This window comes from Chelonia mydas, chromosome 1 (assembly GCF_015237465.2).
Source record: "Chelonia mydas isolate rCheMyd1 chromosome 1, rCheMyd1.pri.v2, whole genome shotgun sequence".
Classification (NCBI taxonomy): Eukaryota; Metazoa; Chordata; order Testudines; family Cheloniidae; genus Chelonia; species Chelonia mydas.
Window position 1 is genome coordinate 288806618 of NC_057849.1, and position 13564 is coordinate 288820181.

Here is a 13564-nt window from a genome sequence, read left to right on the forward strand (position 1 = left end):
CCTGCTGACTCTTATCTTAACATGTAACACAATCACCAATTAGTGTCAAAGTTACCAGACCCATCAGACGCCAATTGCATTAACCTTATGCACTGGTTCAAGGGAAATGCAGTCAATCCACTACTAAATTAATTACTAATTTTAAAATGATCATTAAATAATTTGATCCCCACATTGGCATAGATCATGTGGCTACGTATCAAATTGATTATCAAGAAGAGAAGAAGGAAGAGCCAAATATTAACCTGAGAGCATGTAGGCAATAGGATTTTATTGTATTCACTTGCTCAGAGAACTGAGAGGTCATAATTTTAACCTTGTACAGGTCAAAACCACAGGAAAATTATTCGTGTCACTGAAGGCTAGCAATAACTCTTTTAATTCTATGACATTAATGGCCAGCAACAAATGAGCCCCTTAAGTGTCTCATTTATTGTCTTAAATATGAAAATGTTTTAGAGATTAGAGAGGAAATTGTTTGAATTAATTAACTGAACTGACACTCAAGGGATCTGGTACAAGATTTTCAGACAAAGGCTGGGAATTTACAATAATGACATTTCTTTCATGGTTAGAAAATATAGTACCGGAGGGAGTTTGAGGCACTCTTAGCATTTTAGCTGATGTCTGTTGAGGGCTTGAGATTCCTCTGAAAGCATTTATTTTATTCATTGGAGGATCCTCTCAATTACAGTATGAAAGGCATCACATTAAAATAGCCATGAGGCCCACAAATTTCACCCTTTAAATGGGATCAGATAACTGGCACAATGAAAATTCAGAGTGTAAATGGAAGCTATTAAAGTAATAGGATCATTTAAAAAATCCTTTTTGCAAGAAAAGTAATGTGTAAAAGATAAAAAACAGAACTGTGAACATGGTTAACTTAATCACATTTTCATTTTGTGTGTGATATCTATTAAAGGAAACTCCCTGGCATACAAATGTAAATCTGAACCATAGCACTTTGTAGTGACTCAAGGGCTGAGTAGGGCCACAAAGAATGATTGGACTTAGTTTGGGGTTATAGGTTTCAGAGTGATAGCCGCATTAGTTTGTATCAGCAAAAAGAATGTGGAGTACTTGGGGAGTACTTAGAGACTAACAAATGTATTTGAGCATAAGCTTTCATGGGCTAAAGCCCACTTCATCAGATGCATGCAGTGGAAAATAGAGTAGGAAGATATATATATATATATAGAGAGAGAGAGAGAGAGAACATGAAAAAATGGGCTATTATCATCAGGAGAAAAAAACCTTTTGTAGTGATCATCAGGATGGCCCATTTCAAACAGTTGACAAGAAGGTGTGAGTAACAGTTCTATTTCCCCATGGTAATTTTCCCCCTACTGTTACGCACACCTTCTTGTCAACTGTTTGAAATGGGCCATCCTGATGATCACTACAAAAGGTTTTTTTCTCCTGATGATAATAGCCCACCTTAATCAATTAGTCCCGTTAGAGTTGGTATGGCAACCCCCATTTTTTCATGTTCTCTCTCTCTCTCTCTCTCTCTCTCTCCCTTCTGTATTTTCCACTGCATGCATCTGATGAAGTGGGCTTTAGCCCACGAAAGCTTATGCTCAGATACATTTGTTAGCCTCTAAGGTGCCACAAGTACTCCTTGTTCTTTTGGGGGTTATAGTGCACACAGCTATTGCTTACAAACATGACAAGCTTTCAGACAGTGTGTTGTGCCTCCTTCTCTGGAAGGCAGGTTTAAAGCTGTAATGAGCATATATGAGAGATTTTTCTACCTGCAAATAAAATTGTGAAAAGGCATTAAAAGTGAAGACAGAGGCTTGCCTAAGGTAATTTCAATTACGGTGTTGATCAAATCTCAATTAGAATGTCAAACAAGTTATCTATGGGGATTTTTTATTCAGCTAAATAGACTAACAGTGTCAACAACAGCACAGAGTATTGGTTACAGTTTTGTCATGCTATGTATTTGTACTATCTTCTGTTTATTATAATTTTAAACATTTTCTTTATTCAAGGAGAGTTCGAAAGCTAAAAGGTGGAACAAAGCTCAAAGAAGACATTTAAATGTCTAATAATTTCTGTTTTGGCTTTCAAATCATAAGGTTTGGAGTTCTTTTTTATCAGTGAAGAGTCCAGTACTCAGAAAACCAGCTGTTTTCTGTACCCAAAGTCTGTACCTAAAAACCTTTAGCTACTGTAGCATCTTTATTGATTTTTAAGAAGTTCAGCAGCACAGTGTAAGCAGGGTCTGAATGAGCTCTCCACTGACATCTAGTGATGAGCTGGGAGGAGAAGACTTCAGACCGTATTTGCGTGAACACACCTTCTCTGAGTAGGCATCCAGCAGTCAGAGCTATGTTGCCAAAGTGATCGAGAACAGGACCCCAGTCTTCCACAATGCCCGAGCTCAAAAGCTGGAGAAATATGCCCCTCTGGCCAAAACCTTGAGAGCTAGGGGTTACCAGGTTCAGATACATGCGATACATGATCATCGGAGCTTTGGGCACATGAGACCCCAATAACAAGCAAGTGTTGAGAGAATGCAGAATCGGTCAACGCTACACTCAGCTGATGCGGCAACTCATGGTGTCGGATGCCATCAGGTGGTTGAGGGGCATCTACATAGAACACATCACCATCATCGGCATACCAGGAGGGATGAGCTGGAGTTCCGATGAGAAGCGCAGTGCGGAAAGTAACTGAAATACTTCCCTGACAGACTGTATTTTCTAAATGGACAAACTACCTTGTATTCTCAATTACTGAGGGACAATCTTCACTAATTGATTATTTTTCTTTCCACAATCAAATCTATGTACAACATTTCATGAGTGATGTACCCAAATACTTAGATGCTAATATCTAAACTGTATTCTTAAATTTATTCACCTAAATTTGGGTTATTGCTGATTATGTACTATATGTATCATATGACTTTTAAAAACAAACTTTGTATTTGTGGATAATCTAAGCACTATACCCAGGTGTACAGACACTCTTTTCTCAACCTGTGTATTATATAATTTTAACATTAGCTTTAATAAAACATTAATATGAATGCAGGGATAATGAAATGGTGTTATCCTTATTATATAAGTAAAAGGCAGCAAGGCAGTGCTTAGCCTGCCCTGATTGAGGGGGTCACCCTCAACTGAACTGACCTAAGGAGGGAGTAGGGATGCCAAATCCCAGTGAAAGGGGGAGGGAGAAATGGTAGGTATTCCTCTCTGAAGGTGTGGGCTCTGTTTAAGAGTCTTAGGGTATGTTTACACTATAGCTGCACTGCTGTAGCACTTGTGGTGGAGATGCTTTAAGCTGATGGGAGAGAGCTCTCCTGTCAACTTAATAACTTCAGCCTCGGCGGGAGAAACTCTTTGGCCGACGTAGCGCTGTCGACATCGACACTTAGGTCAGTATAACTTATGTCGCTCAGGGGTGTTAATAAAAGTTATACCAAAGTAACCTGTAGCGTAGACAAGTTCTTAGACAGCATTTTGTCTCTCCCCTCTTCACTGTTTAAAGACAGAGCAGATTAGACTCACTTGAGAGGCTTTTGTTTTGTTAAGTGATTGCTAGAGGTGAAATAACTGGTAACATGGCAGAGGATATAAAAAGGCGTCTGAGACATCTCCATTTTGTCTTCATTTCCTGCTTCATTTCTCTGGACTGGATTTCTAACCAGGAATCTCTAAACAAGGACTGATGAGCCCCAATCTGTTTGGGTGATTCCAGAGAAACTTTTACAAGCTTACAATTTATTCTATCACTGCTATGGTCCTGGTCTATGAACACTGAAAATCATTTTAATGTACATGATGTATTAACCATTTATAACTCTCGTCTTCTTTTCTTTTATTATGAAACTTTTAGATTTTAGTTACTAAAGGATTGGCATCATCAGCGTGATTATTGGGTAAGATCTGAGATTTATATTAGTCTGGGATATGTATCTGATCCTCTGGGATCAGTAAGAACCTCACATATGGTAAAATGGGTTTTCAATACCCCTCACTATATTAGACCTGTTTATCTGGATGGGAGCCAAGGGCTGGAATGCCGAAGGGGCCTGTGTTTGGCTTCTGGCTAACCAGGGTGGTACCGCAGAAACTATTTGTTACTGGCTTGGTGATGCTAGTTATAGAATAAACCACCAATTTTGGGAGATTGTCTGCCTATTTATTGCAGTCTGCCCTGAGTGTGGCATTCTCATTGACGCCCAGTGCAGGCACCCGACACAGCTTCAAATATTTTGCACTGGAATGTTCCAGATTTCACCAAGTATCAGGTACTTCCAAAAAGTGTTCACTAGGGAAGTTATCCCCAAATTCCCTGTCAAGATTTTCACCCACTTCTCCTCATTTTCAAATGATACCACTGTGCTCAGCTATTAATATCCTGGATGTATCTTTCAGGGAAAAAGTTTGAACATTTCCAGCAGGTGCACTCTATATAGGTTTGTTTCTAAAGTACTGCTGTTTCCTTTGCTTAAATGAGAACAAATGGAATACAGACCCTCATGCTGCCTCTTTGTGAGCAAACACATCTTTGGTACAAAGAGGCAACATTTTGTAGGAGCCATTTGTTAAAATACTGACAACAGCATATCACCAATTATCTCTGTGTTTGTTAATTTCGGTGAGCCCAATTTCAGTTAAATAAAGTTTCCTGATTTAAATTACACTTGTTCCCACAGTTTCTTAGGATTTGATCTGTGAACCCTAAATTGTGAGTCTTTCATCTGGTGTTGTGTGATGCAGAGCTTTGTTGTGTAAAACTGTGAAAGTAGATTGGCTCAATTTTGCAATTGAGACCTAAGTAGGTGAGTGGCAGCCTGAAAATTGACATTTAGTAGTTCCCCAAATCATAGGATGGCCTTGCAAATCCCACTTCATTGTCCCAGCACCTCGAAACCTGTTCTCATTCAAATCCCTTCTAAATCGTCACTTCTTCCAGGAGGCTCTCACACACTAGCACTATTTAGAGGGGGCCTGGAGACAATGACACATATGTGCACGGCTGTGCCTAGAGTCTCCCCCATGCCAGGTGAATTCTCTGTTAAGAATTTGCAGCTATATGACCATCCCTTTGTGCCACTGTGTGGTGCACAAGACAATCTGCTCCAGGAAGGCTGTTTTATAAAAGGTACCTTATGTTATCAGAAAGACAGCCATTATATGCTCCTTGAAATAATAGTATTGTGACTGGTCTAAAGTGGCTGCTGTAGCCAGAAATAAACACTGGAAATACTGCTTATCCATCATTCCCAGCTCATGTGGAAACAAACCTTGAGGTCAATACATTTCCTCCCTTCTCTCTCCATTTCTTTTCCTTCTTAGCTTTACTAGATAAGAAGGGGTGTAAACATTTAACCTAACTGTCTTGCCTGGCTTGTTGTACCAGATGTTAGTGTAATGGAACTATTGCTCACTCTGGGTATATGAATGAATGAGTGGTATCTTTAGTTATAAAATACATAATGATTATCTATGCTAGTTAAATAAATAAAGCTTTAAGTGTGTGCCAGTGAAGCAAAGCTGTGTGAGTATTTAAATGCTGATGCAGATGTATCTCTATATAAAGTATGTCTGATAGAATAAAATAAATCTATATATTGATCACCCTCTTCTTCTCTCACTGATTGATAGGTTCAGCTATCTTTCGTGATATAATGCTCTACTAGAAAGGTAGGAAAGCTCGTGGGAACATGTTGGCTCTATTAGTCATTCTATCAAAATCTTTTAAATTTATTTGTGTTGATGTTTTATATCCAATATATAACAGGATAAACACAAAGACTAAAGCAGGAAATAGGCATACTAGAAAAAGTTACATGCACCTTTTCCCTTCCAGTCACACTGCTCCTCATCCTTTAACTTTTTCCAGGATTGGTTTGTTTGTTTGGGTTTTTTTGTTTGTTTTTTTTTTTTGGTTTTTTTTTGGAAAGCACATGAATAAGAGGGAATTACAGAGATTTTAGAAAGCTGTATGTATCCAACTGAAGGACAGTGTTAGAGTTGATGGGACTCAAAGAGGAAAGCTATAAGAAAGTCTGTTTTTCTTATTTGGAAGAGGAGAACATGTTAAAATTGTTAGTTTGGGTTATTAAGCCATTTCCTAATTTGATTTCCCATTCTTCACCTCCTAGAATATGCATACCTCAAATATCTGCAAGCATGATATTTAAAAAGAAGAGCAGAACATCATATGTGTATAATAACTTCAATGACTGACACTTAGTAATGCATCCAAGTAATTACACGAAAACCTACCAAAATGTCTATTGAATTCAATGGGAGTAATATTTGGCTCCATGTATGTGTTAGGAGAGTGTATTCCTTTGAAAATTCCCTGAGACTATGCCAGAGCATGCTCTCTTTAACAAAATAATCCTAGATGGTGACTATCAAAAGTCTGCGTTGATGAGCTAAGAAGAGAGACTGAGGTAGAACATAACTATAACTGGTCAAAAATGGAAAAATGAGTTCATGAAATTTTCAGCCAAATAAAAAATGTTGATAACAATTTCAATATAAATTTCATTTAAAATGTTTCAGAAAATTTCGTGAAAAAAAGAAAATTACAATAAAAGACAAATTTTCATAGTCTTTTCTCATAAGCAAAACTTATTTTTGACTAAAAATGAAAAATGTCATTCAGCTCTCATTTTAACTCTTACTGTGTTGAAGAAATGTATTAAGCAGTGGCTGCTTAACCTCTCTTTTCTCCCCACAAACACAATGATTCTCCTCTACTTATCAGTGGTTATGTTGTTGAAAAGATGGGCTGCTGTATCCTGCATCAACGCTAGCATTTGCATTCAGGGGTACTGTTTGTGACCCATGAGCCTCTCAGCACCAACTACAAGAGGGTAACAAGAATCTCCTGATTCTGGTATGTACATTCTAGTTCACCAAAAAATAACATATGAGGTCTTAAATGAAAGGCAAGATCACAATGGCCATAAATAGTGTTGTGAAAGGCATGTACAGATACTATGTACAGAATTATGTATGTATGCTGAAAATATGTTCCTAAAGTCTGTGTCAAAGTGGAGTTGATAAACAGGTTTTCTGACAGACAAATTATGTTTATTCACCTATTTCTCAGTTGGCAGGTAAATTAAGCATTGTACACCAACAAAATGGAAACTCCATTTACATACGATGTCAACAGGGAAATGAAATTCACAGGGAAGAAGCAGGACTCAGGAAAGTAAGCAATGGGGAAGTTTTACTGTCCCCCAGTTAACTTTGGGGATAAAAGTAGAAGATACCCCTTTATCCTGAAGCTAGGAAATAATTGGGCATTGCAATTACATTCATGAAAATGGGACCTCAACTAGGATTGGTTGAGATGCTGCAAATATTTGGGTGAGATAAACATATTTAGACAGAATGTTAGCCTGTTAAATTTAGTCTCTAGAAATCATGTTATGATTTTGTTTTATATCTAACCCTTTTGTTTCCATTATCCTTTCTCATTTTCTCTTGAATTTTAAATCTTTGATAACAAACTCATTGCTGTTTTCACTATAAATATATCTCAGCTCTGTGGTATTATATAAGGAGCAGATCCTGATTGAATCATACAGGTAGGTATGTACACTGTTCCCTTGGGAATAGCAGACCTGTTATTACTAGTGTTCAGTGGAGAAGGGGCTGGGGAATGCTTCAAAAGGCCTCGGGGTACACCTGTTGTTAACCTGCAGCAAAGTAAGGGCTTGCTCAGCCCAGAGGAGATTTTTTTTTTTTTGGTGGCCGATAGACTGGTGGAGTCAGAAAACTGACACACAGTTAAGCACAAGCATATCTCTCTCTCAGTGGAGGCAGGGGGATAACAAGATGACTGACAGTCCTGGGTTCCCTAAGAATCATTATAGCATTGCATTACACTAGTCAAACCTGGAGGTCATGAACATGTGGATTATTGTGGCAAAGTTGAAATCTGATAGAAGGGGATGCAGTCTTCTGGTCAATCAAATTTGAAAAGTGGCATTTTTCACAGTTATAGCTATTCCAGTTCCTAGAAGCAGTGAGCAGGTGAGCACAGAGGTTTAGATTAGAGCTGGTGGAGAAATACAATTCTGTTTTGTGGAGGATTTTGATATTTTGAAATTTGGATTCATTTTGATTTGGAAACAAATTCAAAAATTGTAAATTCTCCATGAAAGGAAACGGAGGCTGGGCTTTGGGCCATGTCCACCTGGTGGGCCAGATGGATGGACAATCCATATGATGGGCTGCCCTGATGCCTTTGTTCTGTTGGAATGTTGTCAAAATTGAACAATCTGCATGGAACATTTTGATTTCAACAAATCAGCAAATTCTGAGGAAAAGTATTTTCTCAGAAGTTTTGTGACCAGCTCTAGTTTAGGTCCATCTTAATGATCTCAAGTTAGATACCCTCAGTCAAGGGTTATGTTATTCAGTGAATGTGTTCTTCATAGTCCTTCCTGGTACCCGTCTGCATCACTTCAGTCTTTCCTAGGTTCAGTTTTACTTCGCTGATCTCAGCCCATGCACTTTCTTAGCTGGAAGAAGGTTGTGTTTGTAACTGATTTTAGGTGATCAGGATTGTCAAGTGAAGCTCTAGGAGTTTGAGGGGAGCGGTCTCCATAGATTCAGATAACTATCTATGTTTCTGAATGGACTGAAGACTTAAAGAGCTTGATAGTTAAAATAGATTATTTTTAAATAGGAGTAACACTTACCATGTTGCATATAACATTGTGTTGAAAGCCTGGCTTCAAGTCAGGGTTTGTGTTCATAACAGCCCCAGCTATGTGAGAAAATAATAGTCCAAGAGATGTGTCACAAGTGTAAACCAGGAAAACTAATAATTTTATATTGGTACAGACTGCCAATCAACAGCAATTGAGTCTTGGCATGATTAGATCAACATCTACTCCTGGCTATACAATACCGATATCAGTCAGGCAATTATAAAATGAGCTTTTGTGTTTTTAAATGATTTTCCCTCTGTTTAAAAAAGTAAGAGAATGTCATGCTGATGTACTCAAAAGTGTAATATATAAACTACACTGACCTGAGCCATGAATAGTGAAGGGAAATACTATTCAAGCTTCTCTATAAAGTTCTGCCAATTCATATCAATCTGATTGCAACACCCTGCTATTTTTTTCTTGGATAACTTCCATTGAGCAGAGATTGCCAAGGTACCAAAATGTGTGTTGTTTCTGTGACATGAACAAATGGGCACTTAACCAGACTTTTTTTTTCCATTAGTGACCTAGAATGTTGTTTGAACTCAGTTTTCCAAAAGAGCAGTGGCTACAGTACAAACACGCTGTACCATACAGTGACAAGATGGCTTTTAAAATAAAATAGCACCTATCATTCAGAATAAAAGAAGACTCTCACATTTTAAAGACTTATTCACAATTTGTGTTTAAATAGTGAAGTTACAAAAACAATAGTTTTGAGACTTATCTGGTAGGCTCTCCTCCCTCTATCTTAGTCATTTGGGGACTTTTTTCTGATATGGCAGACTTTTCTCTCTCTCTCTTTTTTTTCCTCTCCAACGTTTCCCCCCCTTTTACAAAGACATTCCCATTTGTAGTTCAGCATTGGCTATAATGGCCAACAATACCTAATTAGTGTTTGTCAGAATGTTAGTTACTGAAGATAGAAGCAGCTTTGTTTATTCCATTGGATCTCTCATTTCTGCAGGAAGCCCATCCTTTGCTGAATCAAAAGGAAAGAAAAAACTGACATTTTTTGAGGTTGGCTGACTGGTAAAAAACAAATCAAACACTTCACAGAGGAAGGGGAACTTGGACCTCTGTTACCTATTGGTTATTGGGTTGGTGAAATCAGAAGGTATGTGGCTTGCTTGGGGAGAAAAATAATGAAATTAATTCTCCATTATCAATTGCATCTCAATGCTACCTCCATTAATTCCCCTGTCAAGACCTACTTATTCCAGCAAACTGAGTGGCCGAGGGGTACGGTTCGCATATTTATATGGCACTTTCTAAATAATAAGTAATTATATTACCTTTTCCAAAGTCAGCAGGTAACAAAACTAATCACTTTCACTGATGGATAGATTGAGATTGTTAATAGTAACGTGTCATTGGAAGCAACCCTTTTCCTTGTTTTCATTCTATGATTTCAGTAACACATTCAGAATACCACCTTGGCAAAAGTTTAAAGAAATATACTGTTAAACCCTCTGAACCTCAAATGTGTGTTTGTATCTAATATAAGTTAGGTTTCAGAGTAGCAGCTGTGTTAGTCTGTATTCGCAAAAAGAAAAGGAGTACTTGTGGCACCTTAGAGACTAACAAATTTATTTGAGCATGTTAGCATGCCAGAGTCTCGTTTGTTATCGGAATTAACCAGACAAATCACTCCACCAACTAAGAATGGCCATGCACCACCACCCACAGAATCGAGAAACCTCACCTGGGAAACCTCACCTGGCCCGGACATGGAAAGGATTGACAGATTGAGAGCTCTTTCTCGATTCTGTGGGTGGTGGTGCATGGCCGTTCTTAGTTGGTGGAGCGATTTGTCTGGTTAATTCCGATAACGAACGAGACTCTGGCATGCTAACATGCTCAAATAAATTTGTTAGTCTCTAAAGTGCCACAAGTACTCCTTTTCTTTTGAATATAAGTTAATTACTCTAATAATTGTTTGAGGTGATTGCCCATACATATCCATCCATACTCTTGGGGCGGGGGGTCATATCCATAGAGGATGAATTTAAACTTCTAGCAAAAATATCAACTGAAAATCTTTTAGAGTTCTACAAACTTTGTATCATCATCTCCAAATCATGTGGAAAATTAGACGGGTGTAATTGGCATTCCCACCAAACTAGAGTTTCACATCCAAACTTCAGAATGTCTAGTCAGTCCTTGTGATAATTATCCTGTTATTATCCTGGAAGGCTAGCGTTAACATAGATTCAAAATACTTTTTCCTCAATTAGAAAAGAGTGTACTCAGTCTGTTTAGCCCAGATTTGATAAATTAGAGATCGCTGAGTAGATTTTACTTGGACTTTTTTTGTGCAAATATTTTTCCAGGTTCTTAGGTCATCCTTCTGCCAACTTCCCCTCTCCTTTGCCCCCTTCACATTTATATAATCTCTGGCAATATATTTTTTTAATGGCATAAATGGATTATTCTAGATGAGATATACTGAATGTTTGAAATGCTCTCCAAATTGTAGCTAAATCAAAGTAGAGATATGCTACAATGAAACATGAAAAATAATCATTTAAGCATTTCCTAAGATTTTCATTGTTCAGTAATGAGTTGGTTTGGGGACATAATCTCCAAGAGCTACTATTACTGAGATTTGGATGTGATTAGCGGAAATTTTTTTTTTTAAGTATTACAGTAGGAATTTTCATGTAGTGCAGAGTGAGATACAAGGAAGGGATTCATTTTAGAATAGGACATGTTGAGTTTACAGGAGAAAGTGCAGCTTCTGATTTCAATGAATCACAGGTCTTTTATTAGTAAATAAAACACCATGTGGGTTGTAAGAGTCTGTTGACCACCTATCAATTGCAAGAATCCAGGAAGATTTGTCCAGGCAATGGTCTTTTGCAACTTTGTAATCCCCTCCAGTTAGAATATTGTATCTCACATGGTCTTGAACCTTTTGTCATAACAGATTAAACAGAGTCATCTTTAACCAGAAAATACTGAAGACTAGGATACTTCTGCTGTAAAATAATTACCTGATTTAAGCATATTTGTCGTCCTCAAATTACTTAAGGAGTCAAATTCTTCACTAGTGCAAATCTGGAATGACTCATATGAGGGACACATTCTGCTCCATTCAACTATCTCATAGCTTTTTTGGTAAGGGTGGAAACCCATCTAGACTTCTCAGTAAAACAGACAGGAGAAAGGAGAATCCAAGTCATCTCTTTGTAAACTTCTCTATCTCTTCTGGGAGAAACTGAGTCTCTTGTAATGGGCAGAATTTAAAAATTATAACCTCCATTGCTTTTTGGACAGGATGATTAAATCCATTTATATTTCCAAGCTATACCTTGAATACCCTGAAGCCCATTATTAATATAATGAGTCATGTCTTGATCCAGCTGAATGCATCAAGATTCAGCATATATGACACTTATGCCTTCCCTCAGCTGTAGTCTGACACTAAAAAAAAAACACCTTTTAGTTGGTAATTTAATTGATTGTGTAACATTGGGGACAGACACAAAGTATAAGATGCACACCTACCCCAGACCAACCAAACACTGCAAATATATGTTGTTTGCAGTATTGTTGTAGCAAGGCCAGTCTCAGGATATTCGAGAAACAAGGTGGGTGAGATAATACCTTTTATTCAACCAACTTCTTCAGAGCTCAGGGTAGCGCAAAAGCTTGTCTCTTTTACTGACAGAAGTTGGTCCAATTAAATATATATTAATTCACCGACCTTGTCGCTATAAATATATGTAACACAAAGGACAATGAAAAACACACCCGTTCTTGGTCCATGAAATTATGTTCTAGCCAAAGGAAGGTTTTAAATTTACATCTACCAAATCTGATTCTCAATAGTTAAAATCCAGATAAACTCAACTTTCCTTCTTGAAATCCTTCCTCAAAAACATTATCTTTACTCAATCTCTCCAGCAATTATTTTCATCCAGTCTATTAAAATGCAAACACTAAAATAGGAACCAACATAGCATTTACCATGTGACTCAAGCAGCCCTATAGCTTTTTAATGTAAAGCTCCCTCCCCTTTGCCTGGTTCCATGCTCCATATGTCACAATATATTCCAGTGGTTCTCAACCTAGGGCTGCCACTTGTTCAGGGAAAGCCCCTGGCGGGCCGGACCGGTTTGTTTACCTGCTGCGTCTGCAGGTTCGGCTGATTGCAGCTCCCACTAGCCTCGGTTCGCCGCTCCAGGCCAGTGGTGGCTGCAGGAAGCGGCACAGGACGAGGGACGTGCTGGCTGCCCTTCCTACAGCCCCCGTTGGCCTGGAGTGGCGAACCACGGCTAGTGGGAGCCGCGATCAGCCAAACCTGCAGATGCAGCAGGTAAACAAACCAGCCCGGCCCTCCAGGGCTTTTCCCTGAAGAAGCGGTGGCCCTAGGTTGAGAACCACTGATATATTATATATCCCTTGGATATGCTTACTGTCTTTGGGGAAAATTCCCCCCTTCTTTGCAGAGAGCCAACATGGGGTCGATATATCACTTAAGGTCTAGCCATTGAGCTGGTCCTCTGCAAAGAAGTAGATTTCATCCTCTCTGTATACTGCCATGTACACCTATGGCACTGCATATGTTAAATATGCATAATAAAAATGTTAAAGGTTCAGATTTTTAAACAATATTTAAATTGGTTTACCCATCAGTAGTCATTTTCTCCTTCATTCTTATACACATAACACCAACATTAGGAGGGTATGAACTGTCACTCAGATTCCCTTTTTTCCAGCTAGCCTAAGAAAGAGAGTTTAATAATTACCTTATATCAACAATTAAGATATATGTATATTGTTTGCCTTTGATGATTTTAACTACAGTATGGACAGTGTCATTATTATATTATATGCTCAAACTTTTAAATA